The sequence below is a fragment of the Camelus ferus genome, chromosome 17 (assembly GCF_009834535.1).
Source record: "Camelus ferus isolate YT-003-E chromosome 17, BCGSAC_Cfer_1.0, whole genome shotgun sequence".
NCBI lineage: Eukaryota > Metazoa > Chordata > Mammalia > Artiodactyla > Camelidae > Camelus > Camelus ferus.
The window spans coordinates 46,716,507-46,732,343 of NC_045712.1; the positions used below are offsets into that span (position 1 = coordinate 46,716,507).

General features: G+C 44.1%; 1 long non-coding RNA gene across 1 annotated transcript in view; it reads right to left on the bottom strand.

The window, feature by feature from the left end:
- The window catches only part of LOC116657286, a 237,966-nt gene that overhangs the window by 23,310 nt on the left and 198,819 nt on the right, over positions 1-15,837 (bottom strand). The window contains exon 2 of the long non-coding RNA XR_004312415.1: positions 4,781-4,842. This is a non-coding gene — a long non-coding RNA (uncharacterized LOC116657286). The remainder of the gene's footprint in view (positions 1-4,780; positions 4,843-15,837) is intronic.

Consider the following 15,837-nt stretch of genomic DNA (forward strand, 5'->3'; position numbering starts at 1 on the left):
TTCTAGCCGACTGATTCCAGTCCACACTTTCTAGATGGGCTAATGGCTGTGCCTTCTACTTGAAAGGCTCTCCCTGGACTCCAGCCTGGAAGGAGATCCAAACTTTCTTCCCTTCCAGGCTGCTGGGGGCCCAGCAGGCTGGCATCTAACGTAAGATAGCTGCTGGAGGCTGGGGCTTGTCTGGGTAGTTCTGATGACCCAGTGCACCATCAGAGAGGTATTTGCATTAGGTGATTTGCCTGTAGGGAGAGAGTTTATAACCAGGAAGAGAACAATCCTGTGGAATCAGCTCTGTAGCTCCCTGGATTGGGAGCCCTTGGGAACACGTTTCTCAGTCTGATAAAGATAAAGGTGGCAGCAGTGAGGTGGTTCTCAAAGTGTGGATGCTGAACTAGCTGGGGAAAGTTGTTGAAAACATGCATGCTTGGGTTCCACTTAGACCCTCTGAATCAGAATCTCTGATGGGCAGGCCTAGGAACCTGCACCCCATGTGATGCCGACTGCATCCTCGCTGCTCAAAGTGGAGTCCAGGCCTAGCCTCACCTGGGGGCTGGTAAGAAATGCAGACTCTCAGGCCTCACCCCAGATCTCCTGAATCAGACTCTGCATTTTAACAAGTTCTTTTTGCACAGTAAATTTGAGAAGTGCTGATCTAACGGTTTGAGAACCATTGTGTGCAAAGCATTCTTTTCCTGACAGATCTGAGCTGTCCAGGTGAAGCAGCCGGTGCACGGAGGCCCTCCGATGGGGAGCCTGGTGGTTCTGGTGCTGTGAAGCCTCTAGGGAAGGTGGTATTAGTCTGCCGTCTCCAGGGCTGGCGTCTCTAAGCGCTCCTGCAGGCAGCGTGGACATCCTCACGGACACGGTCAGCGCTGCTGCGGCGGGTGGGGGCACGTCCTCAAATGGCTTACCGGGTGGCAGACACCCGGAAGCGGGGAGAGGAGGGCTGGGGCAGAGGAGGCAAGGATGGCGGGCACCGCGTGGTGATGGAAGTGGAGCCCTCGGTGGGAACGCTCGTGGGGCAGCCGGGCTGATTCCCAGAAGGAACTGGGCGAGACTGTGGGGCTTGGAGAGCTGACAGTCTGCGTGAGATCGCTGTGCGCAGGCCTGCAAGAGCACGCTCAGAGGCTGGCAAGGCTGAGGGAGAGCAGATCGCATTACAGTTTGTTTTACCAAAGAAATGCGATTAGAGGAAGCATTTATGTGCCCCAGTGGTTCTCAGCCAGGGCCTATTTCTAGAGCCCCAGAGGGCATTTGGCAGTGCCTGGAGACACTGACGTCTGGTGGGTGGAGGCCAGGGTAGGCTGTTACTAAACATCACCGATACGTTGGGCAGCCTTGCTAACAAAGGCTCATCTGGACCAAAATGACAGTAGTGCCCAGGCTGAGAAACTCAGAATCGTATCCCAAAGATGGACTGACAAAAAAGCCAGCATTCCCTGTCAACTTTGCATCCATCATTGGTGATATTTAAAGACTCACCATCCAGGGTTAAGCTGGCAAAGCGGAAACCCTTTCGGCTGGCCAGAGGGTTGACTTCTGAGTTGACTACAGCATCACTGCAAATGGACTAACTACTTTTTTCCAGTACCCTGGCAGATATTGACATTAAGCTGATCAATCTCTAATAGCCAGAGGGGTCTTCAGGCCTTTTACAAATACCGAGCCCTGTATTTGTCCTGTTTCCTCACTCTTTTTCTCTTCTGTACTCTCAGGTGCGAAAAGTAATGACAAGTGACTCAGCAATAACGCCACCAGTTCCTGCCGAGCACTGGGGCTGGCGCTATCAGGGCCCCGCACTCGGAATACTCCTGTTTTATTGTGCTCGGGGCCTCCAGGCTAGAGGCAGGGAGGAAGCGATTACTCATCACACACTGGCACTTGCTCCTCATATCTGATCAGTTCTGAGCTTAAAAACAAATTACGTATACATCAAAATGCCATCTTTGGAATAACCAGTTATTAGGTTTTTTTATTCCTGTCATCAGTGGGCCACAATGAGAATACACACACACACACACACACACACACACACACGGAGAAATATGTTTCTAGGAAGTCAAATTTCTGGGCCAGGGAAAGAAGACACTTTCTAGGGAGGGCGAATGACCTCATTAAAAAATCAACCAAGACATGCGAAAGTAAAAATAAAATGTATTTTGTTCGTTTTATGGAAAGAGGACTATAAAGGTTAAAGAAGAGACCTGCATCGGAGTTTAGATCAGACAGACTTTCATGCGCACCCTGGCTCTGCAGCAGACTAGCTGGGTGACTACGGGCTTGTTTCTCATTCTGCTCCCATTTTGGTTAAAGAGGGTCACTGCTGTTTACTAACTCTAGGACAGTGCATTGGTTAGCTATTGCTGTGTGATATGAGCCTCAAAATCTCAGTGGCATAATACAACACATCTTTGTTTAGGTCCTGGGTCCATGGAGCACAGGGGTCAGCTGGGAGTTGGCTACTCTGGGTTGGAGTGGTTTTGTTCTCCGAGAGCTTCATTTTCCTCGGGGGATCAGGGGGCTGCCTGAGAACGTGTTTCCCTGTTTCAAATCTCTGCTTGCATCTCAGCTCCTGACACCTGATTGGCCAAAGCTGGTCACATGACTGAGGCCAACGCCAAGGGGAGGGGAAGGACACCCTGCCCAGTGGGGACCAAAGAAAGTTGTACAGGCAAACTCCACATCTTTGGAGCAGGAAGCCTACACTTCCCAGGAAAGTCAGGGGGAGGGAGTGAACACTTCTGAATAATAATCTAATCTACCGATGTTGTTAAAGTGATTGCGTGAATTTATGTCCTTGGAGCACCTGGCAGAAGGGCTGGCACTGAAGTGTTTAATAAATGTTGGTTCCTTTCTCCTCCTCCAAACTCTGATTTTACCATGAAGCATGGGGAACATAAACTTAATTTCAGAGATACAGTAACTATTTTAAAATACACTTGAATTCTGTATTACGATCAGCTGGGAGAGAAGGAATAAAAGGAAAGCAAAGAGGTATTGAGGAAAATAATGAAACGGGCAGAAGAAGAATGAGGGGAAAAACAATACCTCCTCAAATTTTGAGGCAGGGGATAAAAAATTGCAGAAGTACAGCCACAGAACAGAGGAACTAAAAAGGAGGAGGAGGAGAAAAATGACTGAGCAGGAGAATCACCGTGAAATCTGGGGAGCTTTTCCTTTTTTCTTTTCAGTATGTATTTTTTTTTCTGTTTTCTTTTTTTAAAAATTCTTATGCTTTATTGAAGCACAGTTGATTATAATGTTAGTTTCAGGTGTACAGCAAAGCTATTCAGTTATACGTATACATACATATACATGTATTTGTCAGATTCTGGGGAACTTTTTCAAAATATGTACACCTTTCTTCCCTCCCCTCTCTCCCAAATTCTGAACTGCATATTTTCTACATGGATTGGGCTGGGAACGGAGAGGAACACTCATAGCTTTATCACCTGTCTCAAGGTTTTATGAAAGACTACTTAGCACTTTAACCACTGTTTACAAGGTCTTTGAGCACTCTTTATCCTTGATACTTCAGAAGCTCTAATCTTATGTGGCCATTGTTTCAACCTGTCAAATGAACAGTCATTTTCTGGGACTGTGGTGTGAGGGAGAGAGAAATAATACCATGGGATCAAGTGAAATTGACTTGGGTTTTTCCACTGTCATGACTTGGTCCATACAGAGTAAAGAATATTCTCAGCATAACCCATCCGATCATGAATGATTTCATATCACCCAACTGCTCAGCATTCTGTGGTAGGAAAAAAACTGTGTAGGAATTTATTTTCCAGAGGACAATAGAGCCTTCAATATAATACTCTGCACACAAGTACCTTCTAGAAGAAGAGAAGAAATGCTTCGGTCAAATTTGACTTGATTAACAAGGAACAAAAGGAACCCCCATTAGGATGAAAGGTGCTCATCTTTAACCAGGCTCTCCTTGTAAGGAGCAGTGCTAAATTATTTTTGCTGCATCACATGCTTAGAGAAGCAAAGACAAGCAAATTTCAGCCCACTTTTATTTTCCATGTTGAAACTTGTTTGCCTCTTGCCTAAGCCCTCTTGCTTTATGGTCACCCTGCCAATAGCCAACACACAGAAGGTGCTTAGGAATTGGGGTAAGGTCAGGAAAAGGCCATTTCTGAAATTACAATTAGCAAAAAAATCTGACTTGTCGTGGACAGCAGCAGACACATGGAGAAGTCACCTCCACAAACAGTTCTTTAGAAAAAAAAGAAAGCTTGTACTGCTTGAAGAAATGATAGTGTTTAAAAAAATTATCCAGGGTTTCATATCACGAAGATAGGCTTGGAATATACAAATGTAGAACAAACAAACAAACAAAACCCAATATCTTAAATGGTGATGTAAGCTTGTAGCCAGAGGTAAGGAGTGGCTTTTTAAAAAAACCAAACTGATTGTTAACTGAAGAGCTTCGTGGAGCCTAGAAAGAGGAGGCCAGAATGCAAGGGTTTTGTGGTATTTTTCCTCTGCCATTTCCCGCTCGCTCCTGCTGGCCCTCCAGTTCTACTCCAGGCACATCAAGTTCATCCCCACATTCAGGCCCCTCCGCTGGCTCTGCCGGCCGCCTGCTCAGTGCCCTGGTACCCAGGTCCCAGCACGCGTCACTTCCTCACGGCCTGCGTACGGCCTGCCCTAAAATTGCTCTCCGCTCCCCCTGTGTCCTCTCACTGCCATTTCCTGCTACCTGACATCGGATGATACACTTCCTTGGCTGGTCTGCTTCCTGAGGGCAGTACCTTTGTTTTTTACTCACCACTGTCTCCTCAGCGTCCCGCGTGCCTGGCTCACAACAGGTATTTCAGTCAATTCTGTGCCCTGCAGGGAGTAAAGGACATCAGTTTTCACTATTCATCATAGCTCTAAAGATGAAAATATCCTTAATGTGAAGAAGGGCCATCCTTCGGTGACTACGGCTCTAGGAAGAAATCCCTTGAACATTGGTATTCATTCCTCGAACGGCCAGCTGAACCTACCAAACTTGGAGCCCTTTGCTAGGTGCTACAGGTGTTACAGAAACCTGAATCCCCTCGAGAGACCAAGCGACACTCGGAGGGCTGGAGAACTCAGGTTTATTACGCCGCGGGCCCAGAGGAGTTAACAATCCAAGCTCTGGACCCTGTCTGTAGATTTACTCAGGCTTTTATAGGGTTTTAGGTTTTGACTAAGTTTGTGCCATATGCAAATGAGGTATTAGAAATGGATCAATCAGGAGTGAGCTTTTGGGACCGAGTGGAATTTTAGGGGTAAGTTTTGTTTTCCTAGAAGCAAGCCCTTTTACAGAATCACAAAAGCGGGAAGGCAATGGCCTTGCCTGGAAGGTCTTGCTGGTCCCTTTGTGGGTTTTGCCCCTTCACAGGCAGGACTGAAGCTGGGAAGGCAGGGTCCCCGCCCTCAGGGAATGATAGTCTGGAGATGGGGAGGGGCTTCCTGGGTGGTCTCTGGGGGTGCCATTCACAGACACGTGACATAAATCATGCCTTCCTAAAGCTGTAAAGCACACAACCTGTCCAAATGTACACAACCACCCCGAGAGAGAGCATTTCCATTCCCTTCCGCCAACTGGTGCCTTCTAACCACCCAGAGACCACAGGACTTTCATTCAGTCATTCAGCTAGCGTTTATCGAACGCCTACTACGTATCAGAAAAGTGCTGGAAGCTGGGATACAAAAGTGATCCTGACAGAGCCCCCGACTATAAGCTGCTTACAGTTCAGTGGGCAGACAGACAAGTCAGCAGGCCGATAGATCAATCACACATGCTGAGTATCCAGGAGGTCTGCTGGGAGAGGCTACAGAAGGGCTTCTAACCGGGTCTCGGGAGACGGGGGAGGTGTAAGCAAGTGTTCCGGAAGGCAGTGATCCCCAGGCGGTCTCTGCAGGGATGCTGGGAACCACGAGCACTTCTGAAACTCTGGCGGATTGTGCAGTGGATCTGTCACCTCTGTTTCAAGGCCAGGTTGCCAGCTGTGGGTGGAGTAGAAGCTGTCCAGGCATGAAAAAGGAAGGGTCTGGGGCAGGAGCCAAGGCCCTGAGGCACAAGAGCACAGGGACCAGGTTCAGCCTGGCAGCCGCAGAGGACCTGGGGACAGGTGGGGTCTGGGCCACGCAGACCTGCCTGAGGAGCTGACTGTCAGGATGGCCACGCTGGGGTTTATAAGAGATGCCTGGAGGGAATGTGGAGGGTAAGCTGGAGGGAAAGCCCAGGAAGCTGCTCAGGGGTCTAGCAGAGACAGGTGGGGAGGAAGGGTTCTTGCTCATCTGGTCAGTCTCAAGTTTTCCTTTCTTATTTTCTGAAATTGGGAAAATTCAACAAACAAAATAAAAAAGAAAAACAATAAAACTCCTCAATCAGAGAACTACAAAATAAAGACTTAATTACTGAAGAGAAAGAAAGAGGCTGGAGGAATAACTCTCCCAGACTTCAGACAATACTACAGAGCTACAGTCATCAAGACAGCATGGTATTGGTACCAAAACAGACATACAGACCAATGGAACAGAATAGAGAGCCCAGAAATGAACCCACAAACTTTTGGTCAACTCATCTTTGACAAAGGAGGCAAGAATATACATTGGAACAAAGACAGTCTCTTCAGCAAATGGTGTTGGGAAAACTGGACAGCAGCATGTAAAACAATGAAGCTAGAATACTCCCTTACACCATATACAAAAATCAACTCAAAATGGATCAAAGACTTAAACATAAGACAAGATACAATAAACCTCCTAGAGGAAAACATAGGCAAAACATTATCTGACATACATTTCAAAAATTTTCTCCTAGAAGAACTAAAAGCAAGAATAAACAAATGGGACCTAATGAAACTTACAAGCTTCTGCACAGCAAAGGAAACCAGAAATAAAACAAGAAGAAAACCTACAGGAATGGGAGAAAATTTTTGCAAGTGAAACCTGACAAAGGCTTGATCTCCAGAATATATAAGCAGCTCATACAACTCAATAAGAAAAAAATAAACAACCCAATCCAAAAATGGGCAGAAGACCTAAACAAGCAATTCTCCAAGGAAGACATACAAATGATCAAAAGCACATGAAAAAATGCTCAATATCACTAATTATCAGAGAAATGCAAATCAAAACTACAATGAGGTATCACCTCACACCAGTCAGAATGGCCGTCATTCAAAAATCCACAAATGACAAATGCTGGAGAGGCTGTGGAGAAAGGGGAACCCTCCTACACTGCTGGTGGGAATGCAGTTTGGTGCAGCCACTATGGAAAACAGTGTGGAGATTCCTCAAAAGACTAGGAATAGACTTACCATATGACCCAGGAATCCCACTCCTGGGCTTGTATCCAGAAGGAAATCTACTTCAGGATGACACCTGCACCCCAATGTTCATAGCAGCACTATTTACAATAGCCAAAACATGGAAACAGCCCAAATGTCCATCAACAGGTGACTGGATAAAGAAGAAGTGGTATATTTATACAATAGAATACTAATCAGCCATAAAAACAGACAACATAATGCCATTTGCAGCAACATGGATGCTCCTGGAGAATGTCATTCTAAGTGAAGTAAGCCAGAAAGAGAAAGAAAAATACCATATGAGATCGCTCATATGTCGAATCTAAAAAACAAAAACAAAAACAAACAAACAAACAAAAACAAAGCGTAAATAAAGGACAGAAATAGACTCACAGACAGAGAATACAGACTTGTGGTTACCAGGGGGGTGGAGGGTGGGAAGGGATAGACTGGGATTTCAAAATTGTAGAATAGACTACACTGTATAGCACAGGGAAATATACACAAAATGTTATGATAACTCACAGAGAAAAAAATGTGACAATGAGTGTGTATATGTCCATGAATAACTGAAAAATTGTGCTGAACACTGGAATTTGACACAACATTGTAAAATGATTATAAATCAATAAAAAATGTTAAAAAAAAATAAAGACTTAAAGTGAAGAAAGGACAGGGGACACCATGAAATGGAGTAGTTGTCTCGCAAACAATATCGCAGTGACATCACAGTGACATCGCCCTGGTAAATGTTTAATACAGGGTTTCTGAAAAACAAAACAAAACTCTGTGTGTGTGTGTGTGTGTGTGTGTGTGTATGTGTGTGTACACATACATACATGTTTACTATAGATCTTATTGTGTAGCACACAATTTATAAATAATAAAATATGTAATATTCTTTATTACAAATTTTTGTAAGCAACTGATGCTCACAGAATGCTCCCATTGATTCTTGCTGAACTCATATTCATTGCAATTGATAAATGAATATAGTTCTAATGTAAACGTTGGTTAATATTTTCATTTATGTTAACAAGGTAGATACAGGAAAGTGGAACAATGAAGCATATGTTTAACTTTACACATTCATCAATGATGTGAGTGAGTGCCTTTTTTTTGTGTAATTGGATAATAGTTTTTGAATGTCAAAAGAATATTTTCTTAATTTGGTGGGCTGTTTCCAGCACAAGGCAGGACACAATTTTAAATTGAATCTATATTACTAGCATTTTCTCCGTGACTTGCTCAACTCTTGACAACCCAGAAAACAAAAAACCAAGCTCTGGTTTATAGTATTTGTTGACTTCTATGGTGCAAACACTCCCACCATGGCCAATTTCAAGCAACCTACATGAAGCCACTGAAAACGGAATTGGGAAGAGATGCCCACAGCACCACTGTGTAGTACAGATCCTCCGTTACAGATCCTGAGTGTAAAGAAACCTTAAGAGTTTATAGAATTTGTATCTTTCTTTTTTAGATTCCACATATAAGCAGTATCATATGATCTGTGTCTTTCTCTGTCTGACTTACTTCATTTAGTATGATCATCTCTAGATCCCTCCATGTTGCTGCAAATGGCATCATTTCATTCTTTTTCATGGCTGAGTAGTATTCACTTGTGTGTGTGTATGTATGTATGTGTGTGTGTGTATATATATACCACAACTTTTTTATCCATTCATCTTAAAAAAAATTATACAATTTCTATTTATGAGCCAAAACAGACTCTTGGACATAGAAAACAAACTGTGGTTACTGAAAGGATAAATTAGGACTTTGGGATTAACAGATACACACAGCTATATATAAAACAGATAAACAACGAGGACCTACTGTACAGCACAGGGAACTATATTCAATTTCTTGTTATAACATATAATGGAAAAGAATGCCCCTCCAAGATATACGTACATGTATAACTGAATCACTTTGCTGTACACCTGAAACTAACACTGTAAATCAACTACACTTCAATAAAAATTTTTTTAAAAAGAGTATATAGATAGTAAAAGATTTAGAGAGTGATGGATTTTGAGTGTTCATTTAACAGCTTTCTTGAGGTACAATTGACACACAGGAAATCACACATACTTGAAGTGTACAGTTGGATAAATTTTGACGTTTGTACACACTTATGAAACTCCCACCACAGTCAAGATGATGAGCATTTACATCACTGGTGCCCCTTGGTGACCTCTCTCTTCTACTGCTCCCCAGCCCTGCCCTCAGGTGACCGCTGATTCTGTTTCTCTCACTAGAGATTCATTTTCTGTAACTGGAATCCCACAGTGTGTACCCTCCTTTTCTCTGGCTTCAGCATAACTATTTTGAGGTTCACTCACATGCTGCTGTATGTTCACTCCTTTTGTTTTTCCTCTGAGTGTTGCATATTTATCACTTGTTTATAATTAATTTTGTTGTAAGTTTATATGATTTGATTTTTTAATAATGGCCATGTTTAACAACCAGCTGACAAAATTCCTGAAAATTTAACAATTGGTGCTTTCAAGCTGGACTCTGGGGTACCTCTGGTGGGCTCTGTGTGTGTGTGTGTGTGTGTGTGTGTGTGTGTGTGTGTGTGTCGGTGTGTGTGCACACACGAGTGCATGTCTTGCTTTAGAGAGAAGGCTGAGTCTTTGGGACAGCCACAGGGTTTGGAAATGAATTGGAAATGAATGAAATAGAAGAGAGAATTTCTAACAAGTTCTTCTGTGTTCCCTCTTTGGTGTTCCTTGAGAGAAACTGCAGTAAAATGCTAATTAAAAATTACTTTTTGGTTGCTGGCTTGTGGTTTTAATTAATGCATGACAATATAGCTGGGCTTTGGGTGTTTTACATGAGGGATTTTTATGCCTGAGGGTTCCAAGAGAGAACACCAAAAGCTAGAGTCAACTTGCATATGGTTCCTGGGGGCATACTGGTAGAGAGGGATCCAGAGCTGATGACACGGCACAAGGATGCTGGATCTGGCTGTTCGCACCATGTAACCTCTCCCCGGATGCGCTGGGAGAGGGCTTAGGTCTCCCTCTGTGTCCCAGGTGGACCACCATTAGGGACATGGGACATGGGATGGGATGCTCACTGTGTGTGGCCCTGAATATGTCACTTGAGGTGAGTAGTAGGTTATACCCATTTTACAGGGAGGTCAAGTCCTTTGCCAGAGGTCACACCAGGAAATGGTAGAGACAGTGTTTAAACCCAGCTGTGATTCCTCTGGTCGTAACCCCTCCACTGTCCACCCCTCAGGTTAGCTGAGCTGCAGGAAACTCAGAGCGCTAGGCCTTAAAGTTAGAATTACAGGCCTGATTGCTGGAGGGTCTTTTCCCAACTCAACAACAGCACTCCTGGCTGTGCCTGTAGGTGACACTGGAGCCCAATCATCTGGGGCTTTGTAAACTTTTTTTTGCAAACTTGGATTCTTTCCTAAGGGCAATGGGGAAGGCCATTGATGGAGTGTGGGGTAATGGACTTGAGTACGCACTGGAGGAAAATAGGCCGGAGACTGGTTGTGTAAGTTAAGTCATAAAATACGAGGTGGATGAACCTGTACTCTCACCTTTTGACAAATCCTTCCAACTATTATTTTTTGCAGATTAGGTTCACAGAAGGCAAGGAACTTGCCCAAGGCCACAGTGCTCCCAAGCAGCTGTGTTAGGGTTTCAGGCAGTACTTTGTGCAGTGAAGGAAGGACCTCTCATCCCTGAAACCTGAGGAAGAACAAAGGAAGACTGACAACGGAAGGAGAGGGAGTGGGTGAGGAGAGGAAGGCTGCTGGAACAAAGCTGTGTAACTATACTGGCTTCAGTAAATCAGCGTATTTATCTCCTAAGAAATGGTCTAGAATGAGCTCGCTTGGGCTGGAAGGGTGGCTTTGCTGTAAAGGACATTCAGAGACCCTGGTGCCTTCCTTCTTATTGCCCTGTAATCTTCTCAAATGTCCTTACAGGCTGATGCCGCCTCACTTCCACACTGGCGGTCTAGCCCAGGGCAAGGGGGAAGAGTGTCCAGGTCAATCTTTTAGGAGACGGAAGTTGCCCAGCTCCCACTGGTCTAAGTCAATCACATGGCCACACTTGGCTACAAGGGAGTCTGGGAAATGTAGTTTCTTCTTGGGTGGCTGGATTTCTAGCTAAAACTCAGGGGTTCTACTACTGTGAGGAAGGAGAAAATGGATACTGTGTGACCTTTGAGTCTTTTATTAGAACTAAACAAGCAGTTCTCCAACGAAGGCATATAAATGGCCAATAGGCACATGAAAAAATGCTCAATATCTCTATCAGAGAAATACAAATCAAAACTACAATGAGGTGTCACCTCATACCAGTCAAAATGGCCATCATTCAAAAGTCCACAAATGATAAATGCTGGAGAGGCTGTGGAGAAAAGGGAACCCTCCTACACTGCTGGTGGGGATGCAGTTTGGTGCAGCCACTGTAGAAAACAGTATGGAGATTCCTCAAAAGACTAGGAATAGACTTTCCATATGACCCAGGAATCCTGCTCCTGGGCATATATCCAGAAGGAATCCTAATTCAAAAAGACACTTGCACCCCAGTGTTCATAGCAGCACTATACATCATAGCCAAGACATGGAAACAGCCTAAGTGTCCATTGACAGATGACTGGATAAAGAACCTGGTATATTTATAGCACTGGTATAAGAGACATGGAAGGAAAGAAGGAAGGAAGGAATGGAGGAAGGAAGCAGGGAAAGGTGAGTCGGGGTAAGAGAATTAAATCTAATAGACAGTCTGCATAATTATTTGAAATGCACAAAGTAAGTTCACACACACCGTGTCCCTGGACCCTGACCTCAGTATCCAAGGTCTTCCTTTTGCTCCCCAACACTCTTCCCTTGTTCTCTTCTTCCCCAGGTGCCCTTCCCTCCAGTGGTTCCCTCTCTAGTTATGGTCACAGTCCACACGTGATCTCTGCAGGGAACCTTCTCTGGACACCCAATCTAGAACATTCTCCTCTTCCACCCCACACCATCCCTCTCTGTCTATGACCCTGTTTTTGCTTTTATGGAACTTCAAACTATCTTAGCCACGTACTTGGTGGCTAAGTCTCCGCTCTAGAAGGTGTACTCCTTGAGCACAGAATACTGTCTTGTTCACCCTCAGAACCCCCAAAGCAAGAACAGTGCCCGGCGTAGGAATAACTGAGTGAGTGGATGATTGAACAACTGAATGAATACAGTACGTAGTCTTGTCTCCACTTAAAATGCAAAGACTCTAAGAGTTAAGACTTTGCCCAGAGTTAAGAGTTAGGACATTGCCCAAAAGAAATTGAGGGTCTTGCAAATGGTGAATGAGTACTTCCAAAAAAATTGTCACCCAGCAATTAAACTCCTTTTCAAAAATAGACCAACTTCCATGGGATGGGGAGACCTATTTATCATCCTTATCTTTATTACTATTATTATTGCTAGTAGCCATAATAAGAATGACTGATGTTTCTTGGGCTTTTCCTGCAGACCGTTCACTGGGTAATGCATTACAGGTTTTATCTCAGTGAATCCCCTCAACAGCTCTTGGAATTCAGGGCTACGATTATTCTCATATTTTCAGATGAGGAAACTGAGACTTAGGACTGAGAGCTAACTGGCCCAGCTTTGTTCCTCTGGAAGTAGCACGGCTTGGCTTCTAACCTAGCACTGTGTGGCTCCAAGGTTCAGGATTCTTTGAGGAAATGGAAATTTTGGTGAGTGAGATGGAAAGAAAGATAGACTTAATTATGGAGCTTTAAGCCCTGGAAGAGAGGGACTATCTGAGTCGAGTGCCTTACTGTGGGGCTGCGGGGAGAGGGAGGAGGGAAGCCTGGAGACCCTGGAGGGAGGTGAACAAGCAGTGGGGACTCTGAGGACCCGCTCTGAGTGTTCTGCAATTTCGGCAGTTGTGCTGATATCTCGCGTTCATCCTTTGGTAACCCGACCTGTTTGTTCTGACTGCGATGGCTTTCACCATCCGCGTTGGTGATCACTGTTCTGGAACTCCTGTGCTGTCCTGCTTTCAGTCCCCTACTGCAGTGCCCTCCTAAGTACATTCACACTTGTCAGACTAAGCTTGGGTGTCATGGTCTTGCAGGTATGGGCACGGTTTCCAGAGCCCCTCAGCTTCAGTTCACCGAGTCCAGCTGGCGAGGTGGACCCCCTCTCTGGGTGTAGTCCGCCTCTGTCAGAAGACAAGGACATCCCGTGACAGCTCTGACAACTCCCACTCTCCTGGGGGGAGAGGAAATGTCGTTTAGGGCTCTGTATGGTTGATTCTTTTATCTGAGTGTCAACAGACTTCATTCCTGTTGAAGTAAATAGCCTACAGTCCTTTCATGATAATAATTTAACAGATATCCTCACTTTGCTCATCTTTAAATACAACCGGTAGCTTGGATGAGTTTATCTATAATTACAGAACGTTGTCCTTGACTCTGTTAAGGGGAATTTTTGAGAAAGAAACTACCTCAGTTATGAAGTCGTTGACCTTGAATTGGATACGATACAAACTAGATATATACCCATAAAAATAAGAGACAAAAATATTTTTGTGGCTTAATAGGCTGGGGGGGAAAACCTCCAAAGATTCTTGCCTGAGTGAAAGCAAAATACTGTTTCCATTTTTTCTTGTTGGCTCACCAGCCACATCTTGCTCAGTGGAGCTACAGAAGGAACAGTGGATGCTGGGGCCCCTGGGCTCTGCTTTTATCGTTGTCCTTGTTTGGTCTAGAATTCTTTGGCTTGTACGTTTCACTCAATCACTTGAGTGAAAAGGGAGTTTATTGCTTAAGTAACTTAAATGTTCAGGAGTAAATCTGGCCTTAGATCTCTCTGAGCTGTAAATTATGACATTAAGTCTTAATTTCTTCCCATCCCTCAACTCTACCTTCTGCTTTTTTCTCAGATTCTACATGGTGGCTTCTGTGAGCTGTGGTCTCATCTTCTCCCAGGCATGAAAGCTCTAGAAACTTTGCAGTTGTCCTTATGTTCACTCTGAATGGACAGGCCTAGGAGCCACTGTCGGTGACTGACCAAGTCTGGATGGAGCCTCATGCAGACCCCATAGGACTGGAGGACTAGAATCCCCAGACACGAGTGGGGGCTGCTGCCAGGAGAAGGGGAACTCTACACGGGGGCATGTCAATACCACTCACCAGTTACGTGACCTTAGAAGGATCACTAAACCTCTGTGAAAAGTAGAGTTGATAATGCCTACAAAAAATGGATTAAAACTAGCTTGTAGACTACATATGCCAAGAGCAGTGCTTGGTAACCTAGGAAGTGCTTACAGTTTCAGGTTATTATTTTCAGAAGCTTATCTGAGATCTACACCGAGGAAGTGAAGTCGATGAGTCATACGCTAGACTGTGTACATCTTCAGTCCCACCAGGGAATGCCGACTTGCTTCCTCCTGTTAGCAGTGAATTCTCATTCCTGTTGACCCATATCGTCTCCAACACTTGGTATCAGACTTTTTAGTTATTTTAGGTTTAGCCTTTTAGTTATTTTCCAATCCAACGTGGACCTCGTTGTTATAATGTACGTTTTCCTGATAACTAACAAAGACCATCTTTTTATGTTTATTGACCGTGTCATATTTGTTGGTTATATTTAGAGAGGTACGTGTTCATAATCTTCATCCATTTAACAATTGTGGGGTTTTTGTTTGTTTTGTTTTTGGTTTTGGTTTTTTGGGGGGTTTTTTGTTTTTGTTTTTTGCTTTCTTGACCATTCACAGGGGCTCTTTTCATTTTCCAGATACTAATGCTTTGTTGGTTACCTTATTACAGAAACTTAAGTCTCAATTTGTGGCTTGTCTTTTCTCTTTCTTTAAAGGTGTCATTTGATGAATAAAAGCTCATAATTTTAACAGTCCAGTTTACCAATCAATGTTATCCTGTAAAGTTCGTACTTTTTGTGCCTCTAGAAATCTTTCTGCCCTTCTAATCCCTGGATCATAAAGACACTGTCTTCTACAAGTTTGAGCGTTTTGCCTTTCACATTTGAATTTTTAATCCACTAGGAATTTATCACATGTGTTATAAGGTAGGCGTTCAATTTCAGATTTTCTATATGAACAGCCAACTGTCCCAGCACTGTTTATTCAATGATTGTTTTCTCTACTGCTATGAGGGACCACCTCCGTTACACATTGAGGGTCCCTCTAGACATGTGCCTGTTTTAGGCTCTCTGTCCTATTCCTTTGGCCCACTTATCCCTCCTCTGTTTGTCAAACATAAGACTTACATGTGCTTGTGAATGGAGTGAGCACAGTGTAGTCTAGAGAATGGAGGTCATGCCCTGAAGGCTCTTCCAGTGCCTCCTCAGATAGCCCAACAGTATTTTGCTGATCTGGTTTCAAGAAATTTTATTGAATTCTGCCCAATAAATACCATTGCCAATCCCTGTTCTTGTCCACCCACTTGTCACAATGGCACTGTTGGAGGTTTTTAATCACGTGTGGTGTTGGCATTAAATGAAATTGAGTTTAAAAATCTGAGAGGTTGGGGAAAGGTTATGCATTTCTTTTTACCTGTA